Genomic DNA, 16,075 nt, shown 5'->3' with positions numbered 1-16,075 from the left:
GGTTCTGTCTGCCCTCTGGGTTGGTATATCTGGAAGACAATGGGTTTTATGATGTAGGGTATTCCTTAGGGCAGGCAAATCTTCATCCAAGGCAGGGGAGAAAGAGAAGTTCCCCAAATTCCTAAGGACCACATCTAGGCTAGGGCACAGTTTATAAAAAGACTTGTTTGGTTGAAAGTGGTGGGATTTGCCATTTACCCAGTGATTAATGTCTCGTAATCCATCCATCCATCCATCTATCCAACCATCCCTCCAGTATATTTTTTGCACACTACTAAGTACCAGGTCTGGTGCTGGGCACTGGGGGTTAAGACAATAAAAAAGAGAAATAAAGGGCCTGATGTCACGAAGCCTCCCTCCTAGTGAGGGAAGGAGTGGGTAGAACAGTGAGAGAAAGCTCCTTCCATAGGACTCTGGGGTTGCTGGCACCTCCCCCAAAGAAAGGTCAATTGATGAGAAAGTAGAAGTTAGAGCTGCCTCTAACTTGTGCGCTCAGGTGTGTTACATCATTTTGCACCTTTTAATTTATGTTTTTGACTCCTCTCAGTGGGCTCTATCACCTTACCTTCTGTCAGTGGGCCAGGCATTGGGGATTTAACAATGAAGAGAACATACGAGGTCCTGCCTTCCTGGAGCTTGTGGTCTTTGGGAAGGAAGAGCCATCCCTTGCTCAATCCATCTATTTGTAAATTACAACTGTGACAAGAGCTCTAAGAACGCGTGGCAGGCACTGCCCCAGGAGGGTCTGGGAAGTCTTCCTGGAAGAGGCAGGCACATGTGAACTGAGCTTAGAGGGAATGATGCCTTCCCATGGGTTAACAGGGTGAGGAGAGGGAAGACCACTTGGGTGGAGGGAGCAGAATGAGCTTCCTTGGCCGGAGGGCTCATGGCATCTTCAAAGATCTTGGCATATTCAGAGGTCATATTTGAGATCCCAGGTTACTCTCATGTCCAGAGTGGATGGCACACCTGGTTCTTAGTAGGCACCTAATGATTGCTTGCTGAACTGAATTGAACCCAGCCCTTCTCTTTCCTCCTGATGGGAAACATGAGAGCACTAGGCAGTATTTTGAAGGAAGAGGTGGCCAAGTCCATGGAATCTTCTCTCATTCCATTTATACTACTTAAAAATACTGATCAGTGTCATTTATTGGCACCAACTCTGTGACAAAGATCATGTCAAATATTTGCCATACATTTCCAACCCTACAGCAATGCTCCAAAGAGGACTGTGCTACCCCATTTTGCAAATTAGGAAGCTGAGATTCAAAGAGGTGAAATGATACATTCAGTGCAATAGGATGGGGTAGGGGCTATACCAGGATTCACGTGTACGTGTCTTCAAAGCCCACGTTCTCCCCACCTGTCCCTTGCTGCCTGCACCTTGGCTGGAGGTGGGGGGTGGTCCCAGTTAATCTGCTCAAGTTAAATTTGGTTCAAATTGCTTCCTAATGAAAGCCATCCAGCTAGGATCTCAGCAAGATCCATTATGGAGTAACTGACTGCCAGAGATTGCCAATACAAGGTAATTAATATGGAGTAATGATGAGTGATAAGAGATGAAGATCTAAAGTGAACTATTAAACGACAATATCATTTTCTTGTCTTCTTCCTTTATGCACACTGACAGGAAGAGAGTTGACACGGTAATTTTATAAAACTCTCTGACACTTCCTGTTAACTCCCCTCCATTAGCTTAGTATGATAATTGGCAAGAACAGACACACAGGAATAGGAAACACACACTTGAAAGATGGAGAGGTGCCTCACAATGGGACGTAGTACCCTTGTGTCTCTTGTGTCTCTTAGGGCTCTGGATTCCAAAGCAGAGCCTGAATGGTGCACTCAAAACGATGAGTATTTCCTTGGGCACATCTAGGAGTAGAGAATGTGCATGCTAGAATTGCAGAAGCAGAGGGAAAAGTGGACTTTCTACTCCAATCCTTTGTTTATATTCTGGTTCCATTTGGTACACATTTCTGCCTCTGCTCTGCTTGCCTAAATTTTACCCGTCCTTCAAAGCCCAGCTGACTCTCCCGTAGCCAGAATCCTCCATCACATTCTCCTGACTTTGAACATACACTTGGGGGCAGGACCCCAGACTTTACAGTTTGTCCATGACTATGGGTAATGTGTGCACAGTGGTCTGGAGTCTCTACTTCCCAGAGAACTCCTATAACCCAAACCCCTCACTTTTATGTGCTTATTTATTTTTTTAAATTTTATTTTATTGAAGTATAGTTGATTTACAATGTTGTGTTAATTTCTGCTGTACAGCAAAGTGATTCAGTTATATATATATAACATATATACACACATTCTTTTTCATATTCTTTTCCATTATAGTTGATCACAGGATTCTTTTTCTTAATAAAAAAAAATTTTTTTTTGTCCCTGCCACCCACTGCGTGGCTTGTGGGATCTCAGTTCCCCGATGAGGGATTGAACCCAGGCCACGGCAGTGAAAGCCCAGAATCCTAACGACTGGACCACCAGAGAATTCCCCACAGGATATTGAATATAGTTCCCTGTGCTATACAGTAGGACCTTGTTGTTTATTCATTCAAAAATAATGGTTTGACTCCCATTTACCACTGCAATAAAAAGAATAAAATACCTAGGAATAAACCTACTTAAGGAGACAAAAGACCTGTATGCAGAAAACTATAAGACACTGATGAAAGAAATTAAAGATGATACAAACAGATGGAGAGATATACCATGTTCTTGGATTGGAAGAATCAACATTGTGAAAATGACTATACTACCCAAAGCAATCTACAGATTCAACGCAATCCCTATCAAACTACCAATGGCATTATTCACAGAACTAGAACAAAAAATTTCACAATTTGTATGGAAACACAAAAGACCCCGAATAGCCAAAGCAATCTTGAGAAAGAAAAGCGGAGCTGGAGGAATCAGGCTTCTGGACTTCAGACTATACTACAAAGCTACAGTAATCAAGACAGTATGGTACTGGCACAAAAACAGAAATATACATCAATGGAATAGGATAGAAGGCCCAGAGATAAACCCACGCACATATGGTCACCTTATTTTTGATAAAGGAGGCAAGAATATACAATGGAGAAAAGACAGCCTCTTCAATAAGTGGTGCTGGGAAAACTGGACAGCTACATGTAAAAGAATGAAATTAGAACACTCCTCAACACCATACACAAAAATAAACTCAAAATGGATTAAAGTCCTAAATGTAAGGCCAGACGCTATAAAACTCTCAGAGGAAAACATAGACAGAACACTCTATGACATAAATCACAGATCCTTTTTGACCCATCTCCTAGAGAAATGGAAATAAAAACAAAAATAAACAAATGTGACCTAATGAAACTTAAAAGCTTTTGCACAGCAAAGGAAACCATAAACAAGATGAAAAGACAACCCTCAGAATGGGAGAAAATATTTGCAAATGAAGCAACTGACAAAGGATTAATCTCCAAAATTTACAAACAACTCACGCAGCTCAATATCAAAAAAGCAAACAACCCAATCCAAACATGGGCAGAAGACCTAAATAGACATTTATCCAAAGAATATATACAGACTGCCCACAAACACATGAAAGGATGTTCAACATCACTAATCATTAGAGAAACGCAAATCAAAACTACAATGAGGTATCACCTTACACCAGTCAGAATGGCCATCATCAAAAATCTACAAACAATAAATGCTAGAGAGGGTGTAGAGAAAAGGGAACACTCTTGCACTGTTGGTGGGAATGTAAATTGATACAGCCACTATGGAGAACAGTATGGAGGTTCCTTAAAGAACTAAAAATAGAACTACCATACAACCCAGCAATCCCACCACTGGGCATATGGTGGGATTATACCCTGAGAAAACCATAATTTAAAAAGAGTCATGTACCACAATGTTCATTGCAGCTCTATTTACAACAGCCAGGACATGGAAGAGATCTAAGTGTCCATCGACAGATGAATGGATAAAGAAGATGTGGCACATATATACAATGGAATATTACTCAGCCATAAAAAGAAACGAAATTGAGTTATTTGTAGTGAGGTGAATGGACCTAGAGTCTGTCATACAGAGTGAAGTAAGTCAGAAAGAGAAAAACAAATACCGTATGCTAACACATATATATGGAATCTAAAAGAAAAAAAAGGGTTCTGAAGAACCTAGGGGCAGGACAGGAATAAAGACACAGATGTAGAGAATGGACTTGAGGACACGGGGAGGGGGAAGGGTAAGCTGGGACGAAGTGAGAGAGTGGCATGGACATATATACACTACCAAATGTAAAATAGATAGCTAGTGGGAAGCAGCCGCATAGCACAGGGAGATCAGCTCGGTGCTTTGTGACCACCTAGAGGGGTGGGATAGGGAGGGTGGGAGGGAAATGCAAGAGGGAGGAGATATGGGGATATGTGTATATGTATGGCTGATTCACTTTGTTATAAAGCAGAAACTAACACACCATTGTAGAGCAAATATACTCCAATAAAGATATTAAAAAAAAAAATAACGGTTTGCATCTGCTAATCCCAAACTCCCAATCCATCCCCAAATTCCTTACTTTTCTATAGGGGAATCTGAGCCCACAGAGGCCCCAGGGATTCCAACGAATGAAGCTGAAGTTTGTTGAGTCATTGGAATTTTTTCTTAGAACTTGATTTTAAAACCTTTGCCTGAGGTCCCCATATTGCCAATAGAAACAACTACAGTATATGGGATGAATTGAATACTGTTGCCCCCCACCCCATTCATATGTTGAAGTCCTAACACCCCCAGTAACTCAGATGTGACTGTATTTGGAGATGGTGGTCTTTACAGATGGTGATTAAATTAAAATGAGGGCATTCAGATGGGCCCTCATCTAATCTGACTGGTGTCCTTACTTATAAGGAAATAAGAGGAAATTTGGACACAGACACAAACAGAGGGAAGACACAGGGAGAAGACAGCCACCTACAAGCCAAGGAGAGAGGCCCGGAACAAATCCTTCCTTCACGGCCTTCAGAAAGAACCAACCCTGCCGACACCTTGATCTCGGACTTCCAGCATCCAGAACTGTGAGAAAATACATTTTTGTGGCTTAAGCCATGTAGTCTGTGGTACTTTGTTAGAGCAGCCCTAGCAAACAAATACAATTAGCCAAATAAATAGTAATACTATTTCAATAAATATAAAGACTTCTGCTATTATTAATAGCATTATCTTTTGACAGCCGGCTCTATTATCACATGGGCTGCTGTATTACACATCTTAGCCCATTTATTCATAGTCCTTTCCTTTGATGACAGCACAAGTTTCTCTGGTCCTAAATGTAGAATACTACTGTGACCAGCCAAAGTGGATGAATGACAAGAGGCAGATTAGATAAGTCACAGGGCGAGGCTGAGCCCCGGCATCTGTTTGGGGCAGAAGGAGAAGATAGGACAGAAGGACTATTTTTAATCAGGTGACTTGACATTTGATGAGATTGGATCCTAGCTTGGAGCACTGTGATTGTATTTCTGCCAAGCCCTGGAATGTATGGGTGAGTGAGACAGTCTTTCTGTGTTTTTCCAGACGCCAGAACATCTCCAGGAAGCCCTGGAGGCTACTATGTGCGTGACTGGATAGTTCCTTCCTTCACTCACTCATTCATTCATTCACCCATTTATTCATTGAAATAAACATTTAGAACAGCATTGTAGCATCACTGAAAGAGCATGTCTTTGGATTAAAATCTTGGCTCTGCCACATGCTAGCCATGTGACCTTGGTGAAACCACTTAACCTCTCTGAGCCCGGATTGGGGTGAATTAAGGCAGCCTGCTCCCATCACTGCCAGTGACTCTGACCTGGGATTTTAGGGTAGGGCTGAGAAGACAGAAACCCACAGGGCTTGCCAACTTCGAATCCCTGAATGATTTACTTGGTGGAAATAGATGTACTGTCAAAGTAGTAAAAATGTCCACAAAATCTTATATAAATTAAACTCCCATCCATGTTGCAATATCTTTTCCTCCCTTCCTTGGTTCCTTCCTTTTTTCCTTCCTTCCTCCCTCCCCATCCCTCCCTTCCTCTCCTGACTTCTCTCTTTTTCTGCAACCAGGCTTTTTCCTTCACCATAACAATCTACTTCCTGTTGTGTGCTGAATTATGTCTTCTCCAAAAGCTATGTTGACGTCTAGTCCCTCCTACCTGTGAACATGACCTCCTTTAGAAATGGGGTCTTTTTGGATGTAATTAAGATATAAATTAGGATGAAGTCAAGTTGGAGTAGGGTGGACCCTTAATCTGACATGACTGGTGTCCTTATAAGGAGAGAAGAGACACAGAGACAGACACAGACAGGGAGGAGGATGCCATGTGACAACGGCGGCAGAGATGGGAGTTTTGCAGCTTCAAGCCAAGGAAGGCCAAGGACTGCCGGCAACCACTCGAAGCTAGAAAGAGAGCATGACCCTGCTGACACCTGGAGAGCAGACTTCTGGCTTCCAGAACTGTGAAAGGATACATTTCTGTTGTTTAAAGCCACATAGTTTGTGTTACTTTGTAACGGTAGCCTTAGGAAACTAACACATTCCCCTCAGGCAGCTTTTTACCCACACAATACTGATCCTGGCATCTGGGCTTGCGTGCCATCTTGGTACTGGGGTTGGTCCCTTAGCTGCTTCACCACCAAAACCTAGAGAAGAAACTTCCAGTGGGCCACTGTGTTCCTGCCTTGCTCCGGGGCTGGATGATATTAACAAATTGTAACAGGGAAGCGCCAAATCTGACTACATGCTGGATCTGTTTCATTTCCTTTAACCTTTGCTTTCTGCGGCTTTTGTTCACTAAAAGGATACTGTCTATACATAATGGCCTGCCTCGGGGAACCCCGCCCCTCTGCCTGAATGTTAAACCAAAGTGCCTTTGATCAGGAAAGCATCCTGACCCTGTCCACGTGTGGATGGCTGCAAGAAAGAAGAAATTAACACATTCCCTCCCTGAGGCTGGCCATTCCAGGGGATATTTGCAGAACTTATGGCCTTTTTACTTTACTTCCTCATCTCCTCCCCCTCTCTGTGCTATAAAAGAAACTGGCATCCAAACCCTGATAAGATGGTTATTTTGAGACTTTAGTCTGCAGGCCTATTGCTTGCCTAAACACCTCGTCTCTGATTCATTGTCCTGTCCTGCGTAGCCTAGAGCGAGCTTGGACTCAGTAACAAAACAAGGGAAAAGATGTTCAGAGCGACACTTTCCAATGAAGTGCTTGGGATTCATGAGTGACCTTCTTCAACCAAAGAGCTACCATAAGGAAAAGCCAGCCCAATGTTTCCTTATTTTTGTGTGGAACTGCTTGACCTAGGAGTGGAGGAAATTTACTCCTAAGCCTTCTGCCTCAAAAGCTCACAAAAATCCTCTTTCAGCACCTCTCCTGACTGTGGTTCCTCCTATCCAGAGCGCAGGCCTGATTCCAAACCGTTTGTGGGAGGAGGCAAGGTTGTACCTTGTCTCGAGTCTTATTTATTAGCACATTACGACCACTAATCACAATTAGAAATAACGATGCCATCAAGATTATTCAAATCAGGGACAACCAATTTCAACTACCATTACTTGTAGATGGAATTATGGGTCTTGCTCTGTCTTCAGCACTTTTAAAGGACTCCTTTCGTTCCATTATTCCTCCATTCCCCATCAGACTCTTGAATTATACCGGGAATTAACCTAATATGTAAAGTCACTTCTAAATGAACCCAGTTCTGCTCCTTTGGCTTTGCCTGTCCCTGTATCTCCCTTGGTAGCCTTCAAATGTCAAGGCAGGGCATTCTGGGTCCAACATCTGGTATTGTTCATGTAAACAACATTTTTTTCCCCAGGTAGATGTTTCTCGGGGTGAGTCAGTGCTTTGCTCATCTGGGTCATTTACATGGAAATCGCATTCTGCACTTGGTACTTCTAATATGTAGGATGTTTGGTCTTAAAGCATCCAGGGTTTTCCCATAGTATCAGATACAGAACGGTCCCCTGCCTCTCCCTTCTCTTTCTCTCTCTCCAGGTCTCTGGGGGTGTGTGTAGGGGTACCTCAAGGGAAACTTCTCTACAGAGGTGAAATTTTAGCTGAGACGGGCATCATGGATTCCAGAAAGCAGTTTGTAAGGAATTTGAAAACTGCATTGAAGGCAGAAGGAGAAGCAGGGGTAAAATCCATGAGGTGAGAATGCACTTGCAATGTTCAGGAGCGGAAAGGAGGCTGGTGAGGCTCGGGCATGGCGAGAACGGGGAGATGGGATGGGGGTGGTAGAAGACCCAGTCAGAGAGGCAGGCAGGGCAGATGGTGCAGGACTTTGCAGGCACAAGAAAAACTCTTGATATTGGTTCCTGGAATACAGAGCGCTGGAGGATTCCTTGTCTGAGACGGACACGCATGCGCGGGTCACCCTTCCTGCTGACGAGCACAGGTGAGGAGAAGTGTCCCCTGGGGAAGTGGAGACGTATTCGGAGAAGGTCACTTTGACTTAACCATCAGTCACTTACCACGTCCGTTGGTGGACATCAGCAGTGACTTCATCTACAGTTCCCTTCTCGCCATACTCACCTCCACTGCCCTAGATCCGGTCCCTCGAACTGGGCCTGTCACACTGGCCTCTTACTGTCCCCCCATCTCCTTCAGCCTGTAACTAGAATCTATTCTTCATGCTTCCTGGAGAAATAGAAGTTCAGGCAGTAAGTGCCTCCCTACAGCTCTTCCGCCATTGACAACACAATGGAATCCACTCCGAGTTGGTATTTCAGATCCCCTGGGATCAGAACCTATCCACCTTCATAAATTCCTCCCTCCCTCTATACACATGCACTCTCCCCTCCCTTAGAAGGCATCGTGTGTAGCAGGAGCCCAACGAACATTTGTTGAATGAATGAATGAATGATGTCATCCGCAGGAGTAATGGATGTGGCTACGGGACAATCCCTCTGAGAATGTCCTTGTGGCTATTTTTAAGATGGAATCTCAGTAAGGAGAGGCCACCTCCCTCTGACTTTGCCCTCATTGATTCATTCTTCCATTTTAAAAAAAATCAAATGGAGTTTGAACACCTGCTATGTAGCAAGAGCTATGCTGGGCTGCAGGGACACAGCAAACAAGACAGATTTGGTGCCTGGCTTCACGCAACTTCAAACCCAGGGGCTTATTTTTGGGGATGGTTTCTATTCACAGTTGTATCACCAGTGTCTATCACAGTTTTTGGCATTCAGTAAACATGCTAAATAAAATAAAAAAGGAAACGGTTTCAGGACACACACACATCCAAGTGTGCTTATGCAGAAAATGCAAATGGTCTTTCACCTAGAGAAGGAGTTAGGGTTTTCAAAGGAGAACAAGGCAGGTCCAGGGACACAGGTGTGGAGGCAGCAGGGCCACTGTGTTTAGACGGCTGGCTCTGCCCCCGTTCAAGTCCCATTTCTAGCATGATGTCATCTTTGACAGTCACTTTAATTTCTTTACACCTCCTTTTCTGCATCAGGAAAATGGGGATGGTAACAGAATTAGCCTCATTGGATTTGTGTGAGAATTCAAAGAGTTAATCAATCTAAAGCTTCCAGCATAGAGGGAGTCATTTGTTAAATGTTAGCTTAGGAGTAGAGGCTTAGAATGATATGTTGTGCTTGGGAATGGCAGAGAGTGGAGTGTGTGTGTGTGGTGTGTGTGTGTGTGTGTGTGTGTGTGTGTGTGTGTTTATAATGGTAGTATTAGAGGGTGAGACTGGACAGTTGGCAGGGGTCAAGCTATCATGTTTTCCATGCCAGGGGGCTTGGTTGACCTTAATGGGGAACCACTGAGGATTACGTATGGTGGAGTGACGTGGTTATGTGTGTCCACATGAGAGAGGAGGACTGTCTTACCCTACGCGGTGGCAATAGGGATTCTTTGAGAAGAAGGAAAGGGAGAAGAGAAGGAAGGAGGAAAAAAAGTCAGAAAGAAAAGACAAAGGAAACCAGTGGATGGGGAAGAGGAAGAGTAGAGGAAAGGCAAGAAAAATGGTGGAAGCATCAGTTCGGTGCCAGGATCTAGGGCTTGCATCTAGATTATCCAGGCATCTCAGGGTGGGTACCAGGGCTAGAGGAGGGGGAAGGGGAGTTGTCATGGTGATTTACAGGTCTCCATCTCATTGCCTGGTTGAATGGGAAGAGTGAAGCCTCAGAGGTGCCCTCCCCCAGACCGCGCAGTCAGGATCAGTGGATGGGCTCCTGTCTTAAGGCGCACCTGAGGCTGCAGGCTGCCTGTGTTAACTACGAGGGGCCAAAGCTCAAGAGCAGCTCACCCTGGGGTGTGCTTTGTAGCCTCTGGACATCCAGCTGATCTTGCAGGAGGACGTCCCTGCATTGTCACGGCCAGGCTGATCAGCACAGCCCCCATCACGTTTTCCTTCCGGCAGTAGATCCAAGGATATTTTTCTAGCTTTAATTTATTTTAAAGTAGCCTTATGAGCCTGTTAATAAAAAGAAAACTTGCTCCTTGCCTGACTGTCACTCAGCCTCGGCTTGTCTCCCCCTACCTGGGAAACTCATTAGAAACAATGCTGGCTTCTTTCTCCCCGCACATAAAAAGGTTTATAGATCTCCAGTTCCCTGCAACTCAGCCCAAAGTAGCTCTCGCTTGACAGTCTTCAGAAATCAACGTTGTTCCCCCTTCAACCAAGCTGCCGGCCCTTGCAAGGTCAGCCTTCTCTCCAGGAAGGAGCCAAGTGTTTGAATCTCACTGACTGGGGCTGCCTGACCCCCAACCCCGCCAAGCTGGGATGTTTCTCCTTCAGACGACACCTCCAATTTGGAGAGGCTTTGAAACCATTCACAGCACTGACAAGAAGCTTACACTTGTCAAACAGACTGTTCCCCGCTGAGCTACAGCTAGGGGCTTGGATGTGAGAAAGGGGTCTGGGCTGTTGGTCTCCCCCCACCAACTCCCCATTTTCTTTCAGTGAAGGATTATGGGGAGGACGACTATTTTGTGTCCATGCTGCCTGTCTGGTGATGACCCCAGTGGCCATGACAAGTAGCCACGCGATAGGTCCCTCATCTGCGCAGTACAAATTGGCCTAAAGCTGGGGTTTTGCAGCCTTCATACTATTTGCATTTGGGACCAGAGCATTCTTTGCTGTGGGCGCCTGTCCTGTGCATTGTAGAATGTCTAGCTGCATCGCTGGCCTCCACCCACTAGATGGCAGTGGCACCCTCCCCTCCAGTCATGACAACCAAAAGTGTCTCCAGAATTGCCGAAAGGCCTCAGTTGAGAACCACTGGTTTAAATTACACATTCTTGACGGGGGTGATATGGTGCACATCAGGGGACGAACTGGTCTTCGTGTGGTGAAATATCTTGTTCTTTTTATGCATAAAGTGCAGATATGCCTACGGTACATGCACAGATATACAGTATATCTGTGGTGTTAAAATTTCAGGGAGGGTGTTGGTTAGGGAAGAAAAAAAGTCTAAATAAGACTTTTTAGGGAGGTTATAATGAAAGAAAAAGATTGAGAGACACCAGTCTAAAGAAGATAAAAATTGAGGCAAGTGTAGGCTTATTTTCCCACTTCTCTAGGGAACTGAATTCTCCCTGTTGAGTATCTGCAATGTGCCAGGCTCTGTGCAGGGAATTTTGCATCTGCCCCCATATTAATGCTCTGAGGAAGGAGTTATCACCATCCCCACCCTAAGAGAGGCTAAGGAAGGTCTGCAGCTAGCAAGTGGTGGAGGTAAGATTTGGATTTGGAGATGAGATCAACTGCAGAGGACATAGTCCTTGACTCTGAGTAGACGCTCCATAAACACTAATGCATTCATCTTCTTGGGTTTTCTCTTTTTTAGTATACCAACTGAATTGGCTATAATTTAAAAAAGAAGAGCAAGCAAAGTTATGATATGTTGGTTTAAATCTGTCTCTTTCTTCCATTCCCCCAGTATTTATTGAGCACCTACTATATTTTATGCTCCCTGCTGGGTGAATAAGACAAGAGGGTCCCTGCCTGTCTGATGCTTATAGTCTAGATCTGCTCTGTCCAATATGGTAGCCACTAGCCACATGTGGCTCTTGAGCATTTAAAATGTGGCTAATGTGACTGAGGAATGGAAGTTTTAACTTTACTTAATTTAAATTTTAATTTAAAAACCGATACACAATTCAGTTATTAAAAAACTTTCAGGGACTTCCCTGGTGGTGCAGTGGTTAATAATCCGCCTGCCAATGCAGGGTACACGGGTTCGAGCCCTGGTCTGGGAAGATTCCACATGGCGTGGAACAACTAAGCCCGTGCACCACAACTACTGAGCCTGCGCTCTAGAGCCCATGAGCCACAACTACTGAAGCCCGCAAGCCACAACTACTGAAGTCCGTGCGCCTAGAGCCCATGCTCTGCAACAAGAGAAGCCACTGCAATGAGAAGCCCGCGCACCACAACAAAGAGTAGCCCCTGCTCGCCGCAACTAGAGAAAGCCCGTGTGCAGCAACGAAGACCCAATGCAGCCAAATATAAAAAAAATAAAAAGCAAAACAAAACAAAACAAAAGTTGCAAGTGTGCTTGCAACATCTTGTGAATCTATCATTTCAATGGTAAAATTTATTAAAGCTAAGTACAGATTGGTCATTTCCAGTGAAAATTTTGTGTCTACATTGAGAGGTTCTGTTAGTGTAAAATACACACTACATTTCCAAGACTTAGTAAAAAAGGTTGTACACTATTTCATTATTAATTTTTAAAATACTGACTACATGTTGAAATGATAATATTTTGCATATAGTGGGTAAAATAAAATATATTGACTTGAATTTCACCTATTTCTTTTCCACTTTTAAAATGTGGCTACGAGAAAGTTTGAAGTTATACCTTTGACTCACGTTCTATTTCTATGTCATGACACTGGTCTAGGAAGTTATGGGTTCATTTCCCTCTTTACCATAATCTTCTTGCATTGACTTGGGCAAGCTACTTCTTCTCTACGTGCTCATTTCCACATCTGTGAAATATAGGCAATAATAAGAGCACAGGAACATTCTGTAAATTAAATAATGCATGTGAATGTCTCAGCATACTGATTGGCACAAAGTTGGAACTCAGCAAATGCTTGTTAAATGACCAAATTAGGTCACTGGTCTGATTGAAGGGGGCTGAATATTTTATTTCTTTTCAACGGAATAAATAGTTCATGTTTATCATAAAATATTTGAATAATACATAAGAGTACATGAACAAAGTAAAAACTACCTGGAGTCCCACTATCCCCTTTTATACAGACATCGTGCTTGTGAGCCCAGACTCTGGGGGCAAATTTCAGCTCTACCACTCAGTTGGCTTGCCCTAGTGATTACTTAGTTCTTTGTTCCTCAGTTTTCCCATCTGTAGAGTGGGGATAATAACAGAACACATATCAGGTAGTTGTCAGGGATTCGATGAGTTAATATATATAAAACACTTAAAATCATGCCTGGCACATAATAAGCATTATGTAAATAAGTATTAAATCTTAAAAAAATACATGTGTGCTCTCTCTGCCACCGCATGCCCACCCCAATGTTAGCTAATATTAGGATCGGTTGTGGATCCTTCATACTTTTTTTTCCTGGCCCATAAATCATGTATGGTTGTTGGTAATTGCTTATTTTATAAAAATGTGTTCATGTTATCTACTCCTTTCTAGAACATGACTTTTTTTACTTACAATACTTAGATTGTGGAATCTGCTCTGCCCAGTAAATGGGTGTCAACAAATGACTTCATAATAATTCCATGGCAGAGATGTAAATGCTTTTATATAACCATTCCCCTATTCATGGCCATTTTCTTTGTTTGCTGGAAATTTCTCAGCATTAAAATGGTATGTCGGAAAAGCAGGGGAGAGGCCAACCTGATTAATTATACTTCCAGACTTGAGTAAGCTTTGGGGGCTGAGCTATGGATCCGATGCACATGGCAAGGCGTTCATTTTGAGTTCAGTAGCAATCTGAAATCACCCAACAGTTAGATAATTGACCCAATTTAATTTTCCTATAGAAGGACCACTGCTGGTCTGTCTCTTGATCTATAGGGATGTCACCATGCGTATTACAAACCAGTCAGCTAAGTATGAAGCTATTATTACCAATTAAAATCACTTCCCAGCAGAGCCCTCACCTCCTCTGCCTCGCTAGCCCACCTGCCCACGTTACCCAGGATTCACTCCTTCAGGAACAGTTAATGTGAGCCAAAGTCAATAGCTCAATTAACAATCAGGATTGGGGCTTCCAGGCAACAGAGATGAGGATCAATAACTTATGTTCAGTGAAATTAAAGGAAGTTGTTAAGTCAAGTGTTTAAAAGCTGCAGACACGGACGATGGGGATATCCATCAAAACCCGTTGGGTTCTTTCTCTGGAGAGATTGGGAAGTACATCTTTCTTCGGCCCATCTTCCACATGGATGAGCGCCTAATGAAGCAGGTACGTCCTCACAGATTCTTTTCTGAAATAAATCCCCAGGCCCTGGGGTGGCCATGAGCATCTGAGCTGACTCGAGGGAGACTCTTATCAAAGACAATACAGCAAAAGCAGAGATTCGGAAGCATCATTCAAGATCCTTTTCAGCATATTTTGGGAGCATGGATGGAATGAAGTTTGCCTTCATCTTTGATTTTGTTCGACCTGCTCAGCATCATAAGCATTTAGTCATTCAACCAACATTTAATGAGCACTTAACTCTGTTCCCCTAGGCTTGACTTTTTAACCTTTCATGAGTTGAGCCCTATGTACAGTTCACATATTACTACTTGGATGAGTTAGGGTAGGCTAGACTGAAGTAACAAATAGCCCCAGACATGTGATGGAACCACACAACGGAAGTCTGGGCCTGTTCTGTAATAGTCCTTGGTGGGTATTCAAGTGGAAGGGCAGCTCTTCTAGAAGTGGAGGCTGGAGCTGCTTCTACCTTGTAGCTCCTCTGTCCTTTAGGACCTAATGATCATCTTTATCCAGCTGATGGAAGGGGCAAGACAGCAGGGAGAAGTTACACATCGCTTCTTAAAAGCCTGGGCTCAGAAGGGCATTCACTATTCCTGCTTCCATTACATGGCCTAGCCGTCAATCACCATCCTGTCTGCAAGAGAGGTTGGAAAATATGGTCTAGCTATTTCACCCAGGAAATGAAAAAGGGGAGAACAGATTTAGGGGATCAGCTAGCTGCGCCTGCCTCATTACCTTTACCTCCCGTTGTGGGTATCTGTAATTTTACCTGCCTGTCATGTCTTCCCCTTTTTTTGGCACTAGAATGTCTCTGTCTTTGAGAGAATTCATTCCATCAGATGGAGTAGTCTACACCCGCTGGCATAAGGAGGTGAAAATGACCCAAATCAGGCCAATCACAGCCCCTCTTGGGAGATTTCTGTTGGATCTATCAACAAATGGCCACCTCTTTCCAGTGAAGTTACAGTGAGTCTTGGGCTGCCTGATATATCATACCTGCAATTTGAGACTTGATTATATCATTGAGTCCGCCCCTCCTACCCATCTCATTGTGGTTCCTCTTTTATGTCTTTAGTTGTAGAAGATCTTTTCTGGTAGGTTCCAGTCTTTTTCATCAATGGTTGTTCTGCAGATTGTGATTTTGTTGTGCTCGTGAGAGGAGGTGAGCTTGGGGTCTTTCTATTCTGCCATCTTGGCCTCACTCCCTGTAACTGCAATTAAAAAAAAAAAAAAACTATTTATTTATTTATTTATTTGGTTGCACCGGGTCTTGGTTGCAGCAGGTGGGCTCTTTAGTTGTGGCTCGTGGGCTCCTTAGTTGCAGCACGTGGGCTCCTTAGTTGCAGCAGGTGGGCTTCTTAGTTGCAGCTCCAGGGGTCCTTAGTTGTGGCATGAGAACTCTTGTTGTGGCATGCATGTGGGATCTAGCTCCCCGACCAGGGATTGAACCCGGGTCCCCTGCACTGGGAGCACAGAGTCTTATCCACTGTGCCACCAGGGAAGTCCCCCACACCTGCAATTTGAATAACACCTGCCTAAGTCATAGAGAGACAGCATCCCATCATATCTTCTGGAAAGGGAGATGGATCCCCGTGAAAACTGCTTGAGTCCTTGGATCCA

This window comes from Eschrichtius robustus, chromosome 16 (assembly GCF_028021215.1).
Source record: "Eschrichtius robustus isolate mEscRob2 chromosome 16, mEscRob2.pri, whole genome shotgun sequence".
In the NCBI taxonomy this organism is placed as follows: domain Eukaryota; kingdom Metazoa; phylum Chordata; class Mammalia; order Artiodactyla; family Eschrichtiidae; genus Eschrichtius; species Eschrichtius robustus.
This window is presented reverse-complemented; position numbering follows the sequence as displayed.